This window comes from Cervus canadensis, chromosome 10, assembly GCF_019320065.1.
Source record: "Cervus canadensis isolate Bull #8, Minnesota chromosome 10, ASM1932006v1, whole genome shotgun sequence".
In the NCBI taxonomy this organism is placed as follows: Eukaryota; Metazoa; Chordata; class Mammalia; order Artiodactyla; family Cervidae; genus Cervus; species Cervus canadensis.
The window spans coordinates 20090321-20114736 of NC_057395.1; the positions used below are offsets into that span (position 1 = coordinate 20090321).

At 40.9% G+C, this 24416-nt stretch overlaps 1 pseudogene; it reads right to left on the minus strand.

Annotated features, from left to right (window-relative positions):
- The window catches only part of LOC122448409, a 41064-nt pseudogene that overhangs the window by 12330 nt on the left and 4318 nt on the right, over nucleotides 1-24416 (minus strand).

Below are 24416 nucleotides of genomic sequence, written 5' to 3' on the forward strand. Positions count from 1 at the left end.
TAGAAAGAGTCACAGACAGGGGCTAAGGACAGAGTGATCCCACTGGAAGGCCCTTGGGACAGGGAGGGGAGCTTCTGGGGGAGTGTATGGGAAAAGGTTTACAAGCAGAATGAGTTTGGGACCACCCTCACTTGTCCCTTTCTGCCCACACAGCTCAGAAGATGAGAGAGTGAAACCTCTTTCCACTTGGGAGGAGCTGACACATTTCCCATCCTCCCCAAGACTAAGGGGAGCTTAGGGGGCTCATGGGAGAAATCAGGGGGCCTCATGGGGGAGCCAGGCTAAGGCCTGGGTCTCTTGCAGGCAAGGAACTTCTGCTAGCTCATGTGAGAACCTGGCCGGCTGGATGGGTGGAGCCCAGGCAGGACCTTGTGACTGAAGGGCTAGCTGGTACTGATGACTGCATTCTTGTTCCTGCCTTACTCCCAACCCTGGAGAAGGTGGTGACAAGGCAGGATGCAGCCCAGCAGGACTATTGAGCCACCCAGTAAATGCCTGGCTTGGAGGACTGAGAAAAGGCTGTATGTCTAGCGGACTTGGAAAATTCACTATTAAACCTAAGTGCCCAGGAAGGAAGAGTTGCTCAGAAGAGTGCAATAAATGTCTGTGATTCTTAATCTTTTGGTTTCTCAATTGTGGACCCGGTTTAAAAATATTATGAAACACACTACTCTTCCTTTGCAAAAACACACATGTGCCCACTTCTAGGGAGGTCTAGGGACCAGGAAAAGTCCATCCGTGGATGCCATTTCTAAATTACTCTAATAAATGGATATGTTCTTGGCTCAGATGGGGTGCATGTTTGATGCTCCAGTTCTTAATATTAGTTACCTTATAAGCAATGTGCTGGGGCAACATCTTGGTAAACTAGAGTTCATCATTATTTGTAAGCCAGAACAACGAACAGGAAAATCTGTGGACCATGAGCGGGAAGGAGGTCATGGCGTTCTTGTTTTTCGTGAGGTCTCGACCTTGATAACAAAGCATCACCAGCCTAGAAGAGGGGGCATCTCCCCTCGGAATGGGGGGCTGACTCTTTGAAGGAGGGCCCTCCTTCCATGATGTCACCGTGTCTGGGTATGACGTCACGAATGTCTACGCGCACCCCTGGCCCGCACTCACCACACCGGCCTCGGGGTTCCGCTTGCGCCCGTTGTTGAAGGTGAAGGCCAGCGTGGAGGAGAAGCTCTTGTGGTAGAGCGTGGTCCTGCCATCGTTGATGGCCGAGTTGATGGAGATCGTCCACATGCTCGATGCGTAGCCATCGCAGTTGCAGTCGTCATAGCTGCCGCCGTAGCCTGAGGCCCACACGTAGATGCTGCCTGTGTCCCCGCGGCCCTGGGGGTGGGGGACAGAGAGGGATGCGCGGGCTGCAGGGGGGTCCGCCTGGCCTCTTAAGCAGTTGAAGCCAAGGGCTGGCTTTGTTTCTATCTGCCCTTAAAAACCACTGTCCTTCTGAACAGGCACCCTGAGAATTTTTCTTTGCAGGAAGGATTCAGTATAAAGTCACCTCAATTTACAATATAATCTGGGAATAACAAGGTGGGAAAGACTGGAAGAATCTCCTTAAAACTGACAAGTGAACTGCTTTTAAACATAGAACATCCTCATGGTAAAAAATCAAAGTATATGGAAAGGAAAATGAAAAAAAAAAAATCCCTCTACATGCAATACTTACATTCTTTCAGGCATTTTTCAGCAAAAATGCAAAAGTACTTGTAAATTTATACTTAGCTGTGTAAAATGTAAAAGATATTTATATCTAGCTTCTGTTTTACACATATTATGTATATTTTACATAGGTTTACATGTGTATGTAGATATTGTAAGAATTAAATACACATTTACTTACAGATTATATATATATATATGTTATATATATATATATATATATATATATATATATGGATACATATATATACATATACATATATATATGATACATATCCCTGGGAAGATCCCCTGGAGGAGGGCATGGTAACCCACTCCAGTATTCCTGCCTGGAGAATCCCATGGACAGAGGAGCCTGGAGGTCTGCAGTCTACGGGGTCGGAAAGAGTCAGTCTTAGCAGTTGAGCATGCACACACGCCAGAGGAAAAGAGATGTCTGAATTACCTACAAGGTCTCCTGCCTCCTGACAATGAGAAGTCACATTTTGATTGCTTCTAATAGGACTTGGAGTTAATTAGCCTGTGACTGACTGAGTTGAAACATCAACAAAGATTGATTCAGCCACTAGCTAGGAAGTGTCCTCAGTGTCTTGGTAAATCTGTCTTGGAAAACTTCATCCAAACTGGCAACTGCCCGCAGAAACCAAGACCCAGAGGGAACCGTAGCATCTTTACAACTGAGAGGGTGCAAGGCTCACCCTCTCAAGCAGGCTCAGATTAGGGCTCAGTGTCAAGGATGGGGCCCTTGGAAAGTGAAACAGACGTGAATCAGCATCAGTGAGTGAGGCTACCCGCTGGGGAACCTTCCCTTGAACCAGCCCACAGGTGGGCTGCTAGTGAGACAGGCAGCCTCTGCTAAAAGGAAACCAATGCTGAAAGCATCCTCACCTTGATGTAGGGAGACTGGTTGTGACTCTAACCTGTTAGGCTTTCTCTGTATTCTTGGCCCCTTTATATTATAGTCTATAGCCCTTCCCACTAAGAGAGGGAAGTCTGTTTCCCACCCTTGAGTCTGGGTTGGCTTCCTGCCTTGCTTCAGCAAATGGGATGTGGTGGGCAGTGGTGCTGGGTTGATTCTGAGCGTAAGTCTCAAGGAGCCCAACCCATGTCCGCTTTCCCTCAGAGGTTCCCTCAGGAACCAACCTGAGTTAGCATGCAGGTGATGACAGACAGCCTGGTCAGGTTCGCTGCCACAGCTAACAGTGACCCCACATGGGAGGCCACCCCAGACCAGCCAGTCTGTGGCTCATCTTCCAGCTGACCACAGATGCATGAGTGAGGCCACCTGAGATTCGCCAAGGATGGCCCAGGTTGGCAGAGCAACCCAGCTGACCTGTAGACCCACGATCGGAGTTAATTGGTTGTTATTTTAAACTACTGAGTTTTGGGGAAGTTTGTTATGTGGTTTTGCTCACTGATACACAGAGAGCAGTATCAGCATGTTTCTGAAGAGTTGGCAGCAAACATTAGTTTTGTTTTGGACTGTAAGACTTAACCCACAGGAATATTTTGATTGCTAGGAATTTTAAACTTCATTTTCCTAAGCTGTTTGTGTGTGTGTGTGTTCATGAGGGTGATAATAATTACATTCTTGCTTCTAATAATTGGATATCAGTAGCAAATAGTCCCTGACTTCTGGGCAAGATGGGCCACTAAAGAGAAGACCCTAGTTCTGGGGGAAGACAAGTGGGGAAGGGGCATCTATAAGAGGGCTGAGAACTGACTGTGGGATGGGTCTGTTACCAGCACACCACACTGTCCTGTTAGAACGACACCCCAAGATCCAGTCCTGCTCCCCAGCTTCACCTGAACTGCAGCTGGGATGAAACTGAAACAGAACAACTGACTCACATTCAAACAATCATTTCGAGGGTACAGGGAGAAATCAGATGATAATCACAGCACACACTTATAGGGCACTTAGTGTGAGGCGGGGACCACCCTGAACACCTTACATGGTCACTCACTGCATCCTTACAGCCATCCTCTGCAGCAGTACCGTTCATACCAGTCACAGGGAAGACAATATACATAGGAAGGAGCACAACAAACAAACACAACAGCTAAGTAAGACTTTGAAATTCTGGGGTCACAGATGAAAATATGACCACTGAAGAGAAAGACAGCATCTCAGGGTTGTCAATTTTCCCCAAGTTAACTTCGAAATTTAACGTGGTCCCGACAGATGCACTGTGTCGTTTGGGATTCAATCAGGCAGAGTCTGCCATGCTGGGCAGTTCACTTCAGGGAGTTTTATCCAGGAAGAAAGTAGTAAAGAACCAAAACCCCAATTGGGGTGTGGAGGTCACCCAGAGATGAGGGAGGAGATGGTCCAGGAGCCTGCCCTGCTCAGGGTGGGCTGCCTTCCGGGGTCCCCCGCCCTTACTCTGCAGCCCATGCTTGAAGGAGACTGTCTACCTGCCCTCCATGTTTATCTGGTTTAGGCTGCAATTACCTTCTCTGCCTCTCCTACCCTTCCGCTCTTTTTTTTTTTTTTCCCCCTCATTTTTTTTTAAGGCAAGTGCACTTAGATGAAATTTAATATGTGGTGCAACTCCACTTTGAATTCTCTCTTTGTATTAGTCTTTGGAGTTTAGCAGGATTAATTTCTCTTAAAAGATTTCACGAAATGAGAATTTGTCAACAAAGCACTATTGATGGTATTTAGCCACCGGTGTTCTCAACCAGGGGTGATTTTGTGCCCCAGGGGGCATTTGGCACGGTTGGAGGCATTTTGATGTTCACTACCAGCATCTAGTGGGTGGAGGCCAAGGATGCTAAACTTTTAACGCAGAGGACAGCCCCCTGCCCCCTGCCCCTACCACTGACAACTAAGTGTCAACAGTGCAGAGGCTGTGTCTTTCCACTAACCTATTGGTAAAGGCAGTGATTTTTAAGAGCATAGCCTAAAGCAGCCTTTCACAGACCCCAAGTTTCTTAAAAGTTCATATGGATTTTGTAGTTTGCTTTTGAGAGAGTAACAGGCAGGGAGGCTAGGGGTCTCCAAATGGAGGAAATAGGCTGCAAGTGTCAGACATTTTTTTTTTTTTTTTTTATCTCTTTCTTAAGCAGCAGGAGGAAATAAACTACAAGTGTCAATTTTTTTCTCTTCTCTATAGAAAATTAAAAGGAGGTTTCTATTAAAATTTTGTGTTGCCATGAGGACACCTGGTTCCACTTGAACTTAACTTTTCTCAAACCTTGAGCTAGCCAATGCATTTTTCTTATGGAAATGTTTTTCTTAAACTATGTTAATGAACTAAGTATTTACCCTAGACTCTCTTTCTTCAAGTTGGTTCTGCTTAACACTCTCAGAACAGATAAGGGCTCAACAAAACTGTTTTACTCACACATTGTTCTCCTAATCTATGTTAATGAAGCTATATGTTTACTTGGAAACCTGCCTTTCAAGAGTCATGTCAATCATTTTATGGCCCAGGACGACTCACCTTGTGTCAATGTTATCTCAAAATGCATGTTGTGGGTGAGGGGCCTGGTGCCAGTCTCTGAGTTTTGCGACATTCCCTTTCGCTAATTAGCAGCCTAGCTTCCCTGGTAGCTCAGATGGCAAACCTCTGCCTACAATGTAGGAGACCATGGTTCGATCCCTGGGTCGGGAAGATCCCCTGGAGAAGGAAATGGCAACCCAGTCCAGTATTCTTTTCTGGAGAATTCCATGGACCAAGGAGCTTGGTGGGCTTCAGTCCATGGGGTCACAAAGAGTTGGACACGACTGAGCGACTTCACTTATAGTAGTTGTATAACATCCCGCTAAAGACTAGCAGGGAGCACTCTTTCTGCTCCCTTCCGATGTCTATGTCAGAAATTTTCTCTGTCTCTTTTATACTTTAATAAAATTTTATCACACCAAAGCTTTTGTGAGGCTGTCACGGCTAACGCCATGGCAGGCAGCCTAGATTAGGAGTAGGCCTGGTTTCCCGGGGTAACATAATTATCAGGCCTCCTGGAACCAGCCAATCAATATATGCCTAGCCAGAAAAAAGGGAACCTATCAGGGGAAAGCTGAAAGCCCCACATTGGGCCAACAAAAATTACCTTGCAACTGTGTAACCAATCCGCTTACGCCAACTACCTGCTGTGTAACCAATCCGATTGCACCAACTACCTGCTGCTTATTTTGACCTAATAAATACCTGAGAGAACTGGGGCTCGGGGCCTTTCGTCCTCACACACTGGTGAGGGCGGGAGGCCCTGGCTCGAGTCAGTAATAAATTCCCCTATTGCAAGTTGCATTGTTTTGAGGAGTCTTCTTTCCGGACCAGGGACTCGGACTACGGGCAGAACAGCTCTGAGCTATCAAGACTTGTCATTGGCCCCAGATTGAATTCCCCTCTCTGGAGGCCAAAAACCCCAGCATCTTTCACAGCTCAGCAATGACCTTTCACTTTTAATATAAAAATAATGGCACAAATTGTTTACCATTGGCTAATGCAAAGTTTCAACTCAAGGCTAGTACCTTGGCTCCGTATACTCTCAGCATGTATACTCTCTCCATATTCTCCACTTCCTGTCCCAGGAGGTGGAAATCCTGCTTTGAGAGGCTTGGGGCTGAAGTGAAGTGAGTTGGTCCCTTCATCCTACCTGGTGCCTCATGACCCAGACTAATGACTACCCCCCCCCCCAAGCCCCAACCCAGTGGTGATATCTGCTTGCAGATACTGATGAAGCCAGCCTGATATAGTTTGCCTTTTTCTAGACACTGAATTACACTAATTTTTATCTTCCAGTCACGTTGACATCTTAATAGAACACTGATATACTTTAAAAAGTCATTGTATTTTTATTATGAAAATCATATTCTTTGTAGAATGACTGGAATCTAGACTATGAAGAAGAAAATAAAATTCCTATGTAATCTTCCTTGAATAGAAAGCCACTGGCAATATTTGGTGGATTCCTACCAGTTATATATATATATATATATATACACATATATATATACATAGCATAAGAGCACGTTTAAGAATGAAAATGAGATCATAAAATCTATTTACCTTTGTGGCCCTGCTTAAAATGTATTTCTCACTTACCATTACATTAATATTTCCTCACATAATCAAATGCTCATCTACACTGTAAGTTTTTCTTAGTCTTCTTAGATAGCCATTCCATAATTTATTTACTCTTCTTCTTAGATGTACACAGAAAACTCTTTCTAGGTTTTAAAGTGCTGATGTGAACATGATTCTATATATGTCTTTGTATCTCTATTCATTTCTTCAACCAGAGTTTTTTAAAATATGAAATGTGGGGTGAAAAGGAATGAATGTTTGAAGATTCTTGACCCATGGTGCCATATTACTGGTTTTATACAGCTTAATAATAATCTATATTTTCAGTATTCAGCCCATCTGGGTAAAGATTTAGAATTATTAAAAAAAATAACTTTGCCAATGTAGCAAGCAAAAACAAAACTCATTGTTTTGAGGTTTTTTTTTTTTTTTCACTATCAGTTGAATTTATCTTTCTCTACATTTACTGCTCATTTGTCAGTCAGTCAGTCAGTTCAGTCACTCAGTCCTGTCTGGCTCTTTAAGACCCCATGAACCACAGCATGCCAGGCCTCCCTGTCCATCACCATCTCCCGGAGTTCACCCAAACTCATATCCATTGAGTCAGTGATGCCATCCAACCATCTCATCCTCTGTCATCCCCTTCTCCTCCTGCCCTCAATCTTTCCCAGCATCAGGGTCTTTTCCAATGAGTCAACCCTTCGCATCAGGTGGCCAAAGTATTGGAGTTTCAGCTTCAGCATCAGTCCTTCCAATGAATATCCAGGACTGATCTCATTTAGGATGGACTGGTTGGATCTCCCTGCAGTCCAAGGGACTCTCAAGACTCTTCTCCAACACCACAGTTCAAAAGCACCAATTCTTCAGTGCTCAGCTTTCTTTATAGTCCAACTCTCATATCCATACATACTGGAAAAACCATAGCCTTGACTAGACCGACCTTTGTTGGCAAAGTAATGTCTCTGTTTTTTAATATGATGTCTAGATTGGTCATAACTTTCCTTCCAAGGAGTAAGTGTCTTTTAATTTCATGGATTCAATCACCATCTGCAGTGATTTTGGAGCCCAGAAAAATAAAGTCTGACACTGTTTCCACTGTCTCCCCATCTATTTCCCATGAAGTGATGGGACCAGATGCCATAATCTTAGTTTTCTGAATGTTGAGCTTTAAGCCAACTTTTTCACTCTCTTCTTTCACTTTCATCAAGAGGCTCTTTAGTTCTTCTTCACTATCTGCTATAAGGGTGGTGTCATCTGCATATCTGAGATTATTAATATTTCTCCCGGCAATCTTGATTCCAGCTTTGTGCTTTCATCCAGCCCAGCATTTCTCATGATGTACTCTGCATATAAGTTAAATAAGCAGGCTGACAATATACAGCCTTGAGGTACTCCTTTTCCTATTTGGAATGAGTCTGTTGTTCCATGTCCAGTTCTAACTGTTGCTTCCTGACTTGCATACAGGTTTCTCAAGAGGCAGGTCAGGTGGTCTGGTATTCCCATCTCTTTCAGAACTTTCCACAGTTCATTGTGATCCACACAGTCAAAGGCTTTGGCGTAGTCAATAAAGCAGAAATAGATGTTTTTTTTCTGGAACTGTCTTGCTTCTTCGATGATCCAATTTGGCAATTTGATCTCTGGTTCCTCTGCCTTTTCTAAAACCAGCTTAAACATCTGGAAGTTCATGGTTCACTTACTGCTGAAACCTGGCTTGGAGAATTTTGGGCATTACTTTACTAGCGTGTGAGATGAGTGCAACTGTGCAGTAGTTTGAGCATTCTTTGGCATTGCCTTTCTTTGGGACTGGAATGAAAACTGACCTTTTCCTGTCCTGTGGCCACTTCTGAGTTTTCCAAATTTGCTGGCATATTGAGTGCAGCACTTTCACAGCATCATCTTTCAGGATTTGAAATAGTCAACTGAAATTCCATCACCTCCACTAGCTTTTATCATAGTGATGCTTCCTAAGGCCCACTTGACTTCATATTCCAGGATGTCTGGCTCTAGGTGAGTGATCACACCATCGTGATTATCTGTGTCGTGAAGATCTTTTTTGTACAGTTCTTCCCTGTATTCTTGCCACCTCTTCTTAATATATTTTGCTTCTGTTAGGTCTGTACCATTTCTGTCCTTTATTGAGCCCATCTTTGCATGAAATTTTCCCTTGTATCTCTAATTTTCTTGAAAAGATCGCTTGTCTTTCCCATTCTATTGTTTTCCTCTATTTCTTTGCAATGATCACTGAGGAAGGCTTTCTTATCTCTCCTTGTTATTTTTTGGAGCTCAGCGTTCAGATGGGTGTATCTTTCCTTTTCTCCTTTGCTTTTTGCTTCTCTTCTTCTCACAGCTATTTGTAAGGCCTCCTCAGACAGCCATTTTGCTTTTTTGCATTTCTTTTTCTTTGGGATCGTCTTGATTCCTGTCTCCTGTACAATGTCATGAACCTCCATCCATACTTCATCAGGCACTCTGTCTATCAGATCTGGTCCCTTAAACCTATTTCTCACTTCCACTGTATAATCATAAGGGATTTGATTTAGGTCATACCTGAATGGTCTAGTGTATTTTCTACTTTCTTTAATTTAAGTCTGAATTTGGCAATAAGGAGTTCATGATCTGAGCCACAGTCAGCTCCCGGTCTTGTTTTTGCTGACTGTATAGACCTTCTCCATCTTTGGCTACAAAGAATATCATCAATCTGATTTTGGTGTCGACCATCTGGTGAGGTCCATGTGTAGAGTCTTCTCTTGTGTTGTTCAAAGAGGGTGTTTGTTATGACCAGTGCGTTCTCTTGGCAAAACTCTATTAGCCTTTGCCCTGCTTCATTCTGTACTCCGAGGCCAAATTTGCCTGTTACTCCAGGTGTTTCTTGACTTCCTACTTTTGCTTTCCAGTCCCCTACAATGTAAAGGACATCTTTTTTGGGTGTTCATTCTAAAAGGTCCTATAGGTCTTCATAGAACTGTTCAGCTTCTTCAGCATTACTGGTTGGGGCATAGACTTAGATTACTGTGATAGTGAATGGTTTGCATTGGAAACGAACAGAGATCATTCTGTCGTTTCTGAGATTGCATCCGAGTACTGCATTTTGGACTCTTTTGTTGACTATGACAGCTATTCCATTTCTCCTAAGGGATCCTTCCCCACAGTAGTAGATATAATGGTCATTTTAATTAAATTCATCCATTCCAATCCATTTTAGTTCACTGATTCCCAGAATGTAACATTTACTCCTGCCATCTCCTGTTTGACCACTTCCATTTTGCCTTGATTCATGGACCTAACATTCCAGGTTCCTATGCAATATTGCTCTTTACAGCATCAGACCTTGCTTCTGTCACCAGTCATATCCACAACTGGGTCTTGTTTTTTCTTTGGCTCCATCTCTTCATTTTTTCTGGAGTTATTTCTCCACTGATCTCTAGTAGCATATTGGGCACCTACCAACCTGGGGAGTTCATCTTTCAGTGTCCTATCTTGTTGCCTTTTCATACTGTTCATGGAATTCCAAAAGCAAGAATACTAAAGTGGTTTGCCATTCCCTTCTCTGATACTTGAGTTTTTGTTAATAAGGGGTTTCATGGTGATGATTCACAGCAGAGAGGGGTTTGGTAGCTTCAGGATGAAGCCTGTAGCCAGAAGAACCAAACCACCTTCTTAGGGCATTGGAACTCTCAGCCCCACCCTCAACCTCAAGAAGTGGAGAGGAACTGGAGATTGAGTTCAATCACCAAACTGATGATTTAAAAACTCAGGGCCGGGATGCTAAGGGAGCTTTCCCAGCTGGAAAACATCTTAATAGGCTAGGAGTGTAGTATCTCTTCCTCTGGCTATTCACTAATATCTTTTGTAATAAAATGGTAAATGTAAGTATAGCACTTTCCTGAGTTCTGTGAGTGGGTCTAGTAAATTTTTCACTTGAGGATGTTGTGGGAAGTCCCAAATTTGTATCCAGCTGGGCAGAAGTGTGGGTGGGTTGGGGACACACAGGGCCTGGTGTGGGGATAGGCTCGTGGGACTGAGAGCCTTAACCTGTGGAATCTTCACTAACTGTGGATAGCTGGTGTCAGAACTGAATTGAATTGTAGGGCACAGAGCTAGTATCAGACAAATAGGGTTGGAACTCATTGCAAATATCATAAAGACAAGGATGTCCACTATTTTAACAGAAGAGAAAACAATTAGAAACATAAGAATGGAAAAAGAAGAGATAAATATATGTTCATGTGCAAATGATATAGTTCTAGGAAACTTATAATAAATGGAAAACCTCTTATGAAGAATAAATGTATTTTGTCAAGTAGTATGTTATAAAACTAGCATATAGAAATAAAGAGCTTTGTAACCACTTGGAAGAAATAGTAATCACTTGTAAGAAATAAAGGAAGAGGAGAGTCCTGATTCCATTTACAACAGCAAAAGCAAAATGAAATAAAATGCAGGCACAAATTTAATGAGAATTGCATAAAACCTACATGAGGAAAACTATAAAATATTCCTATAGGACAAAAAGTTGATTTGAACAAATGAGAAAACATACCATATTATTGATCAGGAGACTCAATATCAGAAAGATACTGATACTCTACAAGTTAAAATTTGTGATCCCAATAAAATTATCTTCTGTGCTGTGCTTAGTGGTGTCTGACTCTTTCAGACCCCATGGACTATAGCCCACCAGGCTCCTCGGTGCATCAGGATTCTCTAGGCAAGAATACTGGAGTGGGTTGCCATGCTCTCCTCCGGGGGATCTTCCCAACCCATAGATTGAACCCAGGCCTCCTGCATTGCAGGCAGACTCTTTCCCATCTGAGCCACCAGGGAAGCCCAATAATATTGGAGTGGGTAGCCTATCCCTTCTCCAGGGGAACTTCCTGACCCAGGAATTGAATCAGGGTCTCCTGCATTGCAGGCGATTCTTCTACCAGGGAATTATCTTAAGGTTATTAATTTTTTTCTGGAGCCAGACTGATTATATATTATTTTGGAAAATAAATACAAGACTAACCAGAAATCTCTTAAAAAAGAAGAGAAGTGGGAGACTAGCCCTACTTCACATTGAAACATTTATTAAAACTCTCTTATTGAATGAAACAATACCATTTTCAGCAACATGAATAGAGCTAGATGTGCCTAGAGCTGGTCATGCTCTGCAATGAGAAGCTACTGCAATGAGAATCTCATGCTCCACAACTAGAGAGTAGCACCCAATCTCTGAGCTAGAGAAAGCAGCAACAAAGACCCAGCAGAGACAAAAAAAAGAAGATACAGACTCACAGATATAGAAAACAAACTTAAGGTGACCAAAAGGGAAAGGGGATGGGGGAGGGATAAATTAAGAATTTGGGAAAAGCATATACAAACTGCAATGTATAAAATAGGTAAACAAAAAGGTCCCACTGTATAGCACAGGGAACTATATTCAATATACTGTAATAAACCATAATGGGAAATAATATATTTATTCATATAGTATATAATCACTTTGGTGTACATCAGAAACTAATACAATATTGGAAATCAACTCTAGCTTTTAAAAACTCTTTTATTAAAACATGGTATTGGTGCATAAATAGATATATAGTTAATTGAACAGGATATAAAATCTAAAGATAGATTCCAAAAGTATACAGACATTTAATGTTTGATAGACAAATGGTGTTGGAACAACTGATGGTCAAGTGGATAAAGATAAAATTGGATCCATTCTTCATGACTTGCACTTGGATAAATTCCAAGTGAGTCAGATATCTAAATGTAAAAATAGAAAGTCATACAAATACTAGAGGATAACATAGGTCAATTTTTTTACAACTTAGAAATGAGGAGGACTTTCCTGTGATTCCATACCTGGATTCACTAACAGAAAGATGGGTAAATTTATCTACCTGAAACTTTCAAAAATTAAAAAATTGCATGCCTGAAATACCATGAGCAGTGTCAAAGTTAAATAAAAACTAAGACAAAATTGTAACTAATATCACAAAAGGCCAATATCCCGAATATGTAAAATTTTTCTAAATATTGAAAAGAAATTCAAATCTTGGTCTAACAATCCAGTAATATATGCAAAAGTTAAATAAAAGTAAATGCAAATAGCTCTTAAGTATATGAAAAGATGCTTAACTTTAATTTGCTACTTGTATAGTAAGATAAATGTATATTAATACTAAAATAAGATAACACTACATATCTATCAGATTTGCAAAAATCGCAAACTTGATAACACACTAAGCTGGTGAGACTGTGCAGAAACAGGTACTTTCATGTATTGCTGATGGAGATGAGAAATGGTACAACTGTGGAGGGAGATTTGACATTAGCTAGCAAAATTATGTGTGCATTTATTCTATGCCCAAGAAACCTCCTTCCTAGGTAAGACAAAATGGCAAAAACTTGAAATGATGAATGCTCAAGGCTATTTATTGCAGCAGACTTTGTAATAATACAAGAGTATCAACAGTTCACATGTCTATCTATAGAGCACAGGTGAATAAACAATGGTAAATACATGCAGTGGGGTATTCATCAATGTGAAAAGAAGACTATTTCTACGTATTGCTAAAGAGTGACCTCCAGGATAAAAGTGCAAAAAACCAACATGCAGGAGAGTATGTATAGTATTATATTTTTTGTATAAGAATGGAAAAAGTATATATATATATATATACACATACATATATATATACACACACAAAAACACACACACATATATATACAAAATTTTAAAGTGCATAAACCAAAAACTAATAAATAAAAATGACTACCTGTAAGGAAAAGGGTATGGATGTATCTCCCTGAATGTACCTTATTTTATACTTTTGATATAATAAAACATACACACAATTAAAAAACAAAACTTAACCACAAAGAAAAAAGCAATAATTCCTTACTACGGCCATCACGCTGAAGGTTGTCAGGCTTTGTGCCCAAACTTTTGCCTTAGAGTCATATGCTTGTTGCAGCAATGTCCTATACGAAGTGAGGGCAAAAACAAAATACCATTAATAGGTATAAGGAAGACTTTAAAATAAAGGGAAAATTCATATGCCATTTTTTTTTTAACTAGGAAGCTTGTATTTATTTTATTATTTATTTATTTGGCTGCACAGCCTGTGGGTTCTTAGCTCCTTGACCATGGATCAAACCTGTGCCCCCTGCACTGGAAGTGCAGAATCTTAACCACTGGACCTCCAGGGAAGTCCCAGGAAGCTTGTATTTTAGCTTGGAAATGCACTTTATGCAATATCAAGATAAATGCAAAATGGGAAAAATACAGTGTTGTGTGTATATATATATACACACACACACTAATTGGGCTTAAGCTTGGCAGATTTTTGCCTTTGGTTCGTATGATTCTGACCAAAACGGACAATTCTGTTCTTTCTCTCTGGCTGTGCTGGGTCTTCGCCGCTGCGCAGGCTTTTCTGTAGTTTCGATGAGGGCGTGGGGTGCCACCATTCAGTTGCTATGCGCAGGCTTGTGGTGCCCCCCGCCCCCTTGCAGAGCAGGGGCTCCAGGGCACCGACCTATGTAATTGCAGTGGGTGGGCTCAGTGGTTGCTATTCCTGGGTTCCAGTGCACAGGCTCCATAGTTGCAAGCACAGGGGCCCAGTCGCTCGGTGGCATGTGGCGTCCTCCTGGACTAGGGATCCCATCCATGCCTCCTGCATTGGCAGGCAGACTTCTCACTGCTGGGTCACCAGGGAAGGCCTACAATTCTATTCTGATATGCGCTTTTAATCTATTCAAGTTCATTTACTCAATTTATTAGTTTTCTTAGACTATTCTGAATAATATGTGACTCCTTGGCTAAGGCTTTTTCCTTCTATTTAGAAACCTGATGTCTATTTTGGGAACTAGAAAAAAACACAAATTACTTCAATAGAAAAGACTGTATTAACCTAGAAAATGAGAGAGACTTAAGAGATCTTAAGTCTTGCAACCAAATGCAATATGTACATCTTGTTTAGATCTTGATTTAAATAAATCAAATATAAAAAGGCATTTTGAGACCATTGGGAAAAACTGAACATGGACTGATTATTAGATGATATTAAGGAGTTAATTGTTGATTTTGGGGAGAAAGATAAGGAAATTGTGATTATGTTATGTTTCTAAAATTAGTCTATTTTACTGAAGAATTTACAAAGTGGAACTATATGCTGTCTTGGATTGTTTTAGAATACTCCAGCAAAAGAAAAAAGGTAGTAGTAGGAAGGATAGAGTATAAATAACAAGAATAGAATGTTGATTACTGATGAAGCTGGAAAATAGGTGCTTTGAGGCTTATTATACTATTCTCTCAGCTTTATGTGTATTTGAAATTTTCCATAATAAAAAGGTGTGAATTCTGTCACTCCTATATCTCCCTAGGTGAAGCCATTGAACTCGAAAGAGCAAGATCAAATGTTAGACCAAATAAAATTTTTATAATATAAATTACTTTCTTAAAGTTGCTTTCTTTGGTCTTGAAAGCCTTTTAACAGATAGAAGTTAAAATATTATGGAAAAATAAAAGACCATTATCACAGTCTGTTAATCTCATATGCTTCCCATGAGAAGGATAAATAGTTATATGGCAGTTTTAAGGGATTCAGGACCTAATATAGAAAATTTTCCTAAAGGACTCTCTAACACTCCATCCTTCCTTTTCTTCTCTTTAAATTTTTAAAATCGGGATGGGATGCAGATAGGGGAAAAATGGATGCATGAAAAAAATCTCCTATTTGACTAGTTAGAGCAAAGTAAAGAATGGGGCTGGTGGCCTTTGGTTTGAGATACTCTGGTGTGATAGAAACAAACATACAACAAATCTGCAAGTACAATCATCTGAAGTTGTCAGATAACTTTATCCTAATAGACTATTGTTGAAAGCATGTCAAATTCAGCAAATGGCTCTTTTGGGAACTAGCACTTGGCTTGCTCCTGGACTCCAGCAGAGTACAACAACACTTAACCATGAAATACTTGGTGATTGATTATACATCCCCAACTGATCTCAAACCCTAAAACAGAGGGCACTTCATCCATCAAGTGGAAGTGGTCCTACAAGACCAGGCTCAAGTCTGAATATGCGTGAAAGTTGCACGAGCTGTTTACATTCCTAATGTGTCCACTCTCATCACATGCCATCCATCCCTCAGCCAATGTCAGTGACCTCACAGAGAGTTTCCTATGATCAGTGAGCCAGGAGAGGAAACATTTCAACTTTTTACAGAATACTCAGCACAAGATACTGGTAGTGGCCAGCAGTGTACTACTGTGTTGTATATTACTTTCAGAGTGTCCCTGACAGACTACAGAGAGGGGAAATCCTTCTAGTGGGCAGAACTCAATACCACAGCTTGTTGTCCACTCTCCCTATTAGGGAAGATGTTCCAAGGTAAGGCCCCCCAAGGACATACAAAAAAGTGGTAAACTATTAACTCTATGGTCAGGGACTTGGAAGGGACAAGATAAGAAAATTGATGACAAGGAAGATTGGAGAAGGGGTATGTAGGTAGATTTAAGACCCTCTTAAAATGGGTCTAGATTATGAAGGTATTTATTCACCTTGAGAATCTTCAGAATGGAGGAGACACTCCATAACCTGTTGAACAAAAGACCTGTTCCGTGAATGTCAGTCAGCCTCCCTCCCCAGTCACTCCAGTACTTGCCCCATGGAGTAATAAATTAAATTGAGCCCAGCTAAATCACATGGACTTCCCCTTCCCAAGGTTGACATGTTTATTGCCATTGAAGTGAAGGGTTAGACACTCAGTTGTCTGACTATTTGTGACCCCATGGAGTATAGCCCACAAGTTTCCTTTGTCCATGGAATTCTCCTGGCAAGAATAATGGAGTGGGTAGCCATTCCCTTCTCCAGTGGTTCTTCCCAACCCAGGGATCGAACCCAGATCTTCCACATTGCAGACAGATTCTTTCCTGCCTGAGCCACCAGGGAAGCCCGTATTGCCATTACTGAGGCCTGGTTTATCAGCAAGTCACAAAATCCTTAGCCCCCTGCCCTTGGGGACAGTCAGGCACCTGAAGGTAGTCAGGCACTACAAATCAAACATAGTAGTGATTTAACCCCCATGGAAATAGAGACTTATTCTGATTTGGATTTGATTCCCCTGCTCACCATGTCTCTGGCAGCACTACTGCCCCAAGGTTGTTCAATGCCTTATGCTGTTATTCTAACTCATACATATGAATCATGTTCATTTAAATGCACAAAGAAACCCAACACATTTTGAATATGGAATCCCATTAGCCATAGGTCTATCTTATTCTTATGTATGAAAGAAAAGAGAAAATTTCCAGTCATGTCCAATGAAGAGTACATCTGTGAAACTGCAATATGTCTGGAGTCCTTGAAAATAGTTTTTTCTCAGTTGTTGGAAAGATGCTATTCCCTTGAAGATTTATTATGTTCTAGGTAGTGGAGCCAGAGTCCCCTAAAATTTTGTAATAATTTTCACAAAAGCATTGCAGCTCTCTTAGGCTACACAGGAAAGACAGTTGCTCTGTTTGCAGGCATCTACTGAAGAACAGAAGAGCAATAGGTCATCACTGTGTCAGATGAGACTAAACAACCAGGAAGCATAATATTTAAACCCTTTCAAAGCATTTAGAAAAAAACGGATAGTCTCTGGAATGTTTTCCTAGTACACTGGAACAGAGAAAAAGGTAGAACCCAAGGTTGTGACTGTGAAATATTTAGCAGCATTATGACTGGAAATGAAGGCAGCATTGCTTCATTAACAGTGGACATCTTTGATTAAAAAACATATTTTGACTAACTTTGTGACCTTCATAGAGGTATCCAGGTACAGAAAGGCTCTTGTTTGAAAAATACTTGTCTTTAAAAGTGATATAATTACAGAAAGACCTGCTTCCAGATGCAATAGATTCTATACTAGTTTGCCTGGGCTGCCATAACAAAATATTACAGACTGAATGACTTACAAGATAGAAATTCATTTTCTCACAGTTTTGGAGGCTAGAAGTCCAAGATCAAGGTGTTGGCAGGGTTAGTTTCTTCTGAGACCTCTCTCCTTGTCCTATAGATGGCTGTCTTCTCCCTGCATCTCTCCTCTGTGCATGTCTGTGTCCAAATTTCCTCTTCTCATAAAGATAGCAAGGACTTTCCTGTGGTCCAGTGGCTATGACTCTATGCTCCCAAAGCAGGGAGCCTGGGTTTGATCCCTGGCTCCGGGAACTAGATCCCACATCACAGCCACTAGAAAGATCTCACATGCTGCAACACAGCCAGTGAAATAAATAAATAAATAATAAACATACCAGTCATATTAGTGACTAATACCAAGATTAGGACACACTCTAACCACCTCCATTTTAGCTTACTTCTTTAAAGATCTTATCTCCAAATACAGTCACATTCTGAAATAACTGGGAGTTAGTACGTTAATACACCATCTTCTTGGATTTAAAGGGAACACAATTCAGCTCCTAGCAGGTACTTGGAGAAGAGATTTATGTACAAGTGGTCACTGCCGGGCCCTCCCCAGACAGTCTTGTTTTCCCTTTATCTGCTCTGTGTGCCTTCCCCCAAGCTTCTGCATGCTTTGGTGCTAAAATCTTACACTTGTGGCAAAGCATGCATTGCCCTACCTTTACCCTACCATACAGAGGGCTAGAAGTGCCTGGGAGTCTTATAAGTCCACCTGCTTCCCTCCCCTCCTTTCCTGGGGGAATGTGGTGTCATCCAGAAACCCTCTCCATCCGGTCTACATCAGGTTGACAGGAAACGAAGGATTTAATAAAAAATGCTGAATAGCCCTAAGGTAACATTTACAGGGAGAGAGTTGGAAGAAGTCACACTTTGATTAGTAATCCCCACATTAGATATTTTTGAAGAGAGAGGAATAAACCAAAACTTGCCTGAGCTGAACATGGTGACAAGCCCTTGACTTGGGTGTCACCTAGTATATGGAAAACAGGAAGACCTGAGTGATGTAGGAGTTCCGCCCCATGTAGAAATGACCTTCTAATGCCTCGGCTCTCATAAGAAGAGGGCAGATTTGGGGGGTGTGTCTTGATTCTGAGCCCACTAAAGAGGTGGCCCCCAATGAATTACTTCTGACTGAGGTCAGTATGGGTACTTACTTTTTCCAGAACTCTCTGACTGTAGAAATGTAAACTTTTCCACTCAAAATCTTTGGTAAAAGTCTGTCCTATTCTTTCCTTTGTAATTTTTTTGTCTTCTCCCATTATTTCAATTTTCTTTTTTTTTAATTATTTATGTTGGCTGTGCTGGGTCTTCATTGCTGCTCATGGGCTTTCTCTAGTTGTGGTGAGCAGGGTCTACTCTCCATTGCTATGCTCAGGCTTCTCATTGGGGTGGCTTCTCTTGTTGCAGAGAAGGGGCTCTAGAGTGCGAGTCTGCACTCTTTAAAAAATGTCAAGATGATTAAAAGCAAAGAAAGACCAAAGAGCTGTTGCATATTGAAAGAGAATAAAGAGACATAACAACTAAATGCATGATTCTGGATTGGATCCTGGACCTACAGAAAATATCAGAATAATAGTGATGTGAGTGGGGCATATAAATTACATAGTCAAATTGCACTAATGTTAATTTTCTGATTTGTTGATTGGTTTCACTGTGGAGAAAATTGACGCTATAGTATTAAAGGATAATACTGATGTATTAATGGAGCATTGTGTGCAACCTAACTTTTAAATGGTTCAGGAAAAAAACAAATATGTCTACATATATACAGAGAAACAGAGAGAGTTACAATAAGGATGATAAGGTAGATGTGGCAAAATACTAAAACTTGGGGAATCTGGTTGGACATATGGGAGTCCTGTATACTATTCCTGCAACTTTTCTGTAAGTTTGAAATGATTTCAAAATAAAACTTTTTTTTTCAAAAAGTAATTTTGGGGTTCCATAATTTTCCTAAAATCTCCACTCTCCATCTCTCAGCCAACTCATACTTTCTTTCAGAAGGAGAAAACAAAGATGTCATGCACTCAGAGAGTTGAAGATCTTGCTAAACTCACAATCTAGAGACTTTAAGAAAATCTTCCTCTAATGTAACATGTTCTCTTTCCCCAAAGCCAAGCGCTGGTGAGTATCTCAGTCAAGGAATCAAGTTTTTAAGCCGAGAAACCCCCATGTGAGGATTTTATTATTGGAGAATATTTATTCTTATTTTAATACATCTGTTGCTTCCATTTTCCAAGTGGGTTGAGAGATTAGCTTAAGCTTAGCACAGGAGCTAATATCCACAGATAAAAATGCCTTTTTTCTATTACATAAGCTTTTGTCTACTTCCTCATTTGGCTTTGGTAATAGATTGGATCAGTGCTTCCATTTCTTTTTCTTTTTTAAAAAAAATTATTTATTGTAATTGAAGTCTAATTGCTTTACAATATTGCGGTGGTTTTTGACATACGTTCACACGAATCAGCCATGGGTGTACATGTGTCCCCATCCTGACCCCCCCTCCTCTTCCCTCCCCATCCCATCCCTCAGGGTCTTCCCAGTGCACCAGCCCTAGGCACCCTCTCTCATACATTGAACCTGGACTGGCAATCTATTTCACATATGGTAATATACATGTTTCAATGCTATTCTCTCAAATCATCCCACCCTTGCCTTCTCACTCAGAGTCCAACAGTCTGTTCTTTACATCTGTGTCTCTTTTGCTGTCTCATATATGGGGTCATCGTTACCATCTTTCTAAATTCCATATATATGCCTTAATATACTATATTGGTGTTTTTCTTTCTGACTTACTTCACTCTGTATAATAGGCTCCAGTTTCATCCACCTCATTAGAACTGATTAAAATACATTCTTTTTAATAGCTGAATAATATTCCATTGTGTATGTGTACCACAGCTTTCTTATCCATTCATCTGCCAATGGACATCTACGTTGCTTCCATGTCCTGGCTATTGTAAACAGTGCTGTGATGAACATTTGGGTACACATGTCCTTTCAATTCTGGTTTTCTCGGTGTGTATGCCCAGCAGTGGGATTGCTGTGTCGTATGGCAGTTCTATTTCCAGTTTTTAAAGGAATCTCCACACTGCTCTCCATAGTGGCTTTACTAGTTTGCATTCTCACCAACAGTGTAAGAGAGTAACTTTTTCTCGGCACCGTTTCCAGAATTTATTGTTTGTAGACTTTTTGATAGCCGTCATTCTCTCCGATGTGAGATGGTACCTCATGGTGGTTTTGATTTGCATTTCTCTGATAATGAGTGATGTTGACCATCTTTTCATGTGTTTGTTAGCCATCTATATGTCTTCTTTGGAGTAATGTCTGTTTAGTTCTTTGGCCCAGTTTTTGACTGGGTTGTTTATTTTTCTGGAATTGAGCTGCAGGAGCTGCTTGTTTATTTTTGAGATTCATTCTTTGTCTTTTGCTTCATTTGCTATTATTTTCTCCCATTCTGAAAGCTGTCTTTTCACCTTGCTTATAGTTTCTTTTGTTGTGCAGCCTTTAATTTTAATTAGGTCCCATTTGTTTATTTTTGCTTTTATTTCCGTTACTCTGTGGGAGGTGGGTCTTAGAGGATCCTGCTTTGATTTATGTCAGAGAGTATTTTGCCTATGTTTTCCTCTAGGAGTTGTATAGTTTCTGGTCTTATATTTAGATCTTTAATCCATTTCAGGTGGCCAAAGTATTAGAGTTTCAGTTTCAACATCGGTCCTTCCAATGAATATTCAGAACTGATTTCCTTTAGGATGGACTGGTTGGATCTCCTTGCAGTCCAAGGGACTCTCAAGAGTCTTCTCCAACACCACAGTTCAAAAGCATCAATTCTTTAGTGCTCAGCTTTCTTTATAGTCCAACTCTCACATCCATACATGACCACTGGAAAAACCATAGCTTTGACTAGATGGACCTTTGTTGGCAAAGTAATGTCTCTGCTTTTTAATATGCTATCTAGGTTGGTCATAACTTTTCTTCCAAAGAGCAAGTGTCTTTTAATTTCATGGCTGCAGTCACCATCTGCAGTGATTTTGGAGCCCAGAAAAATAAAGTCTGACACTGTTTCCATTATTTTCCCAACTATTTGCCATGAAGTGATGGGACCAGATGCCATGATCTTAGTTTTCTGAATGTTGAGCTTTAAGCCAACTTTTTCACTCACCTCTTTCACTTTCATCAAGAGGCTCTTTAGTTCTTCTTCACTATCTGCAATAAGGGTGGTGTCATCTGTATATCTGAGGTTATTGATATTTCTCCTGGCAATCTTGATTCCAGCTTGTGCTTCATCCAGCCCAGTGTTTCTCATTATACACTCTGCATATAAGTTAATATACAGCCTTGACATACTCCTTTTCCTATTTGGAACCAGTCTGTTTTTCCATGTCCAGTTCTAACTGTTGCTCGGGACAAGCTTAGGAGTAAGGATAAGCTTGGAAGATGAGCCCTTTCTCTGAGGTTGGGGTTCAGATCTTATTGACGAATATATTTGCAGAAGGTGGCTAACAGACAAATTTGCAGATTTGTAGTCATTGCGGAAGCAGAGCTGGTCCACAGTCACTGATCAAGCAGCAAGGAACCCTGCAGGATGCAGGTGAGCTGTCGACAGGGGCTGGGTGCCTGAGAGGGAATGGAGGTACTAGTGTGGGCCTGAGGCACAGAATACACAGTGTCCATGGTGGGCGGGCTGTGGTGTTGGGGGAGTCACAGGAGACAGCCCTGAGAGTTAGCAGAGGGACTGAGGGTGCTCTGGTGACCCAGTGGTTAAGAATCTGCCTGCCAGTGTAGGGGACACACATGCGATCCTGGGTCCGAGAAGATTCCACACGCTGTGGGGTAACTAAGCTTGTGTGTCACGAGTTCTGAGCCTGTGCTCTGCAACAAGAGAAGTCACTGCAGTGAGAAGCCCATGCTGCAACTAGAAGGTAGCCCCTGCTTGACAGAACTAGAGAAAGCCTGTGAAGCAACAAAGACCCAGAGTAGCCAAAAATCAATCAGATTTTTTTTTTTTTTTTTTAAGAGGGACTTCCCTGCCAGTCCATTGGTTAAGATTCTGGACTTCCAATGCAGGGGGCATGCGTTCAATTCCTGGTTGGGGAACTAAGATCCCACATGCTGTGCAGAATGGCCAAAATAAATAAGTAAATAAGAAGAGAAATTGTTCTCGGATAGCTGCTTAACCTACCAGCAAAAGTTGATATTAGATCTATAGCTGATTCCATGAGTAAAACTAATCTCAGATGGATCAAGAATCTAAAGTAAAATATTCAAGATACAATTACTAGGGGAAAAAAAAGGTGAATTCCTCTCTAACCAGAATTTAGACAAAGGGTTCTAACTATGACTCAAATCCAGATTCGATAAAAGTAGGTGAGGAAAATTGAGTGCATGAAAATAAAAATCTTTTACATGGCCATAAGTATATAAACACTGATAGATAGAATCAAAAGACAACTCAACCTCTAAAAGTGAGGGGAAAATACACCAAAACCGAGAGGGAAAAAATGGACAAAATCATGAACAGATAACTGACACCAAAGAATAATAGCTCATAAATATATAAAAAGAAATCTAGTTGTCATTCATTGTTTGAAAGTTCAAGTGGCAGGTTTTATTTTCTTGGGCTCCAAAAATCACTGCAGATGGTGACTGCAGCCACAAAATTGAAAAACGCTTGCTCCTTGGAAGAAAAGTTAAAGACAAACAAAGATGGCTGCGTTACAAAAAATTGATGTTTTCGAACTGTGGTACTGGAGAAATACTCTTGAGAATCCCTTGGGCTGCAAGGAGATCAAACCAGTCAGTCCTAAAGGAAATCAACACTGAATATTCATTGGAAAGACTGACGCTGAAGCTTAAGCTCCAATGCTTTGGCCATCTGATACGAAGAACTGACTCACCGGAAAAGACCCTGAAGCTGGGAAAGACTGACAGCAGGAGAAGAGGGTGATGAAGGATGAAATGGTTGTATGGCATCACCGACCCAGTGAACATGAGTTTGAGCCAACTCCAGGAGATAGTGAAGGGCAGGGAAGCCTGGTGTGGTGCAGTCCATAGGGTTGTCAAGAGTCAGACACAATGGAGTGACTGAACAACAACAAAGGGAGAAAAATAGTAAGCCTCAAAGAGATCCAACTAATTCCAAGAAAAATTCATGCCAGAAATAAAAGCTAACACCACACTTAAAGGAATAAAACAATCCAACAATCAATAATGTAAATTCACAACTTTCTGACATCCAGAAAAAAAACTGTCAGCCATTCAAAGACTGAAAAAAATTTGAATATTACTGATCTTTGGGACAATGCTTCCCAGGTGGCACTAGTGATAAAGAACCTGCTTGTCAATACAGGAGATGCTAGAGACGCTGGTTCAATCCTTGGGTTGGGAAGATCACCTGGAGAAGGGCAAGGCAACCCTCTCCAGTATTCTTGCCTGGAGAATCCCATGGAAAGAGGAGTCTGGTGGACTACAGTCCAGAGGGTCGCAAAGAGTCAGACATGACTAAAATTTCCAACTTTAGCTGGACTGTGTGTCAGACTGTGTGTCTGTGTGTCAGAAGGAGAGGAGTGGAGACAAAATATTGACAAAACGATGGCCAAATTTTTTTCAAAATTTTATTAAGACAATAAAACTTTAAAGAAGCTTAATGAACCCCAAATAGAATAAACACAAAATTCAAAACTATATAAAACCAATCATTATATTGTTTAAGAATACATATATAGTAACAACAAAGAAAAGCAAAGACAAGA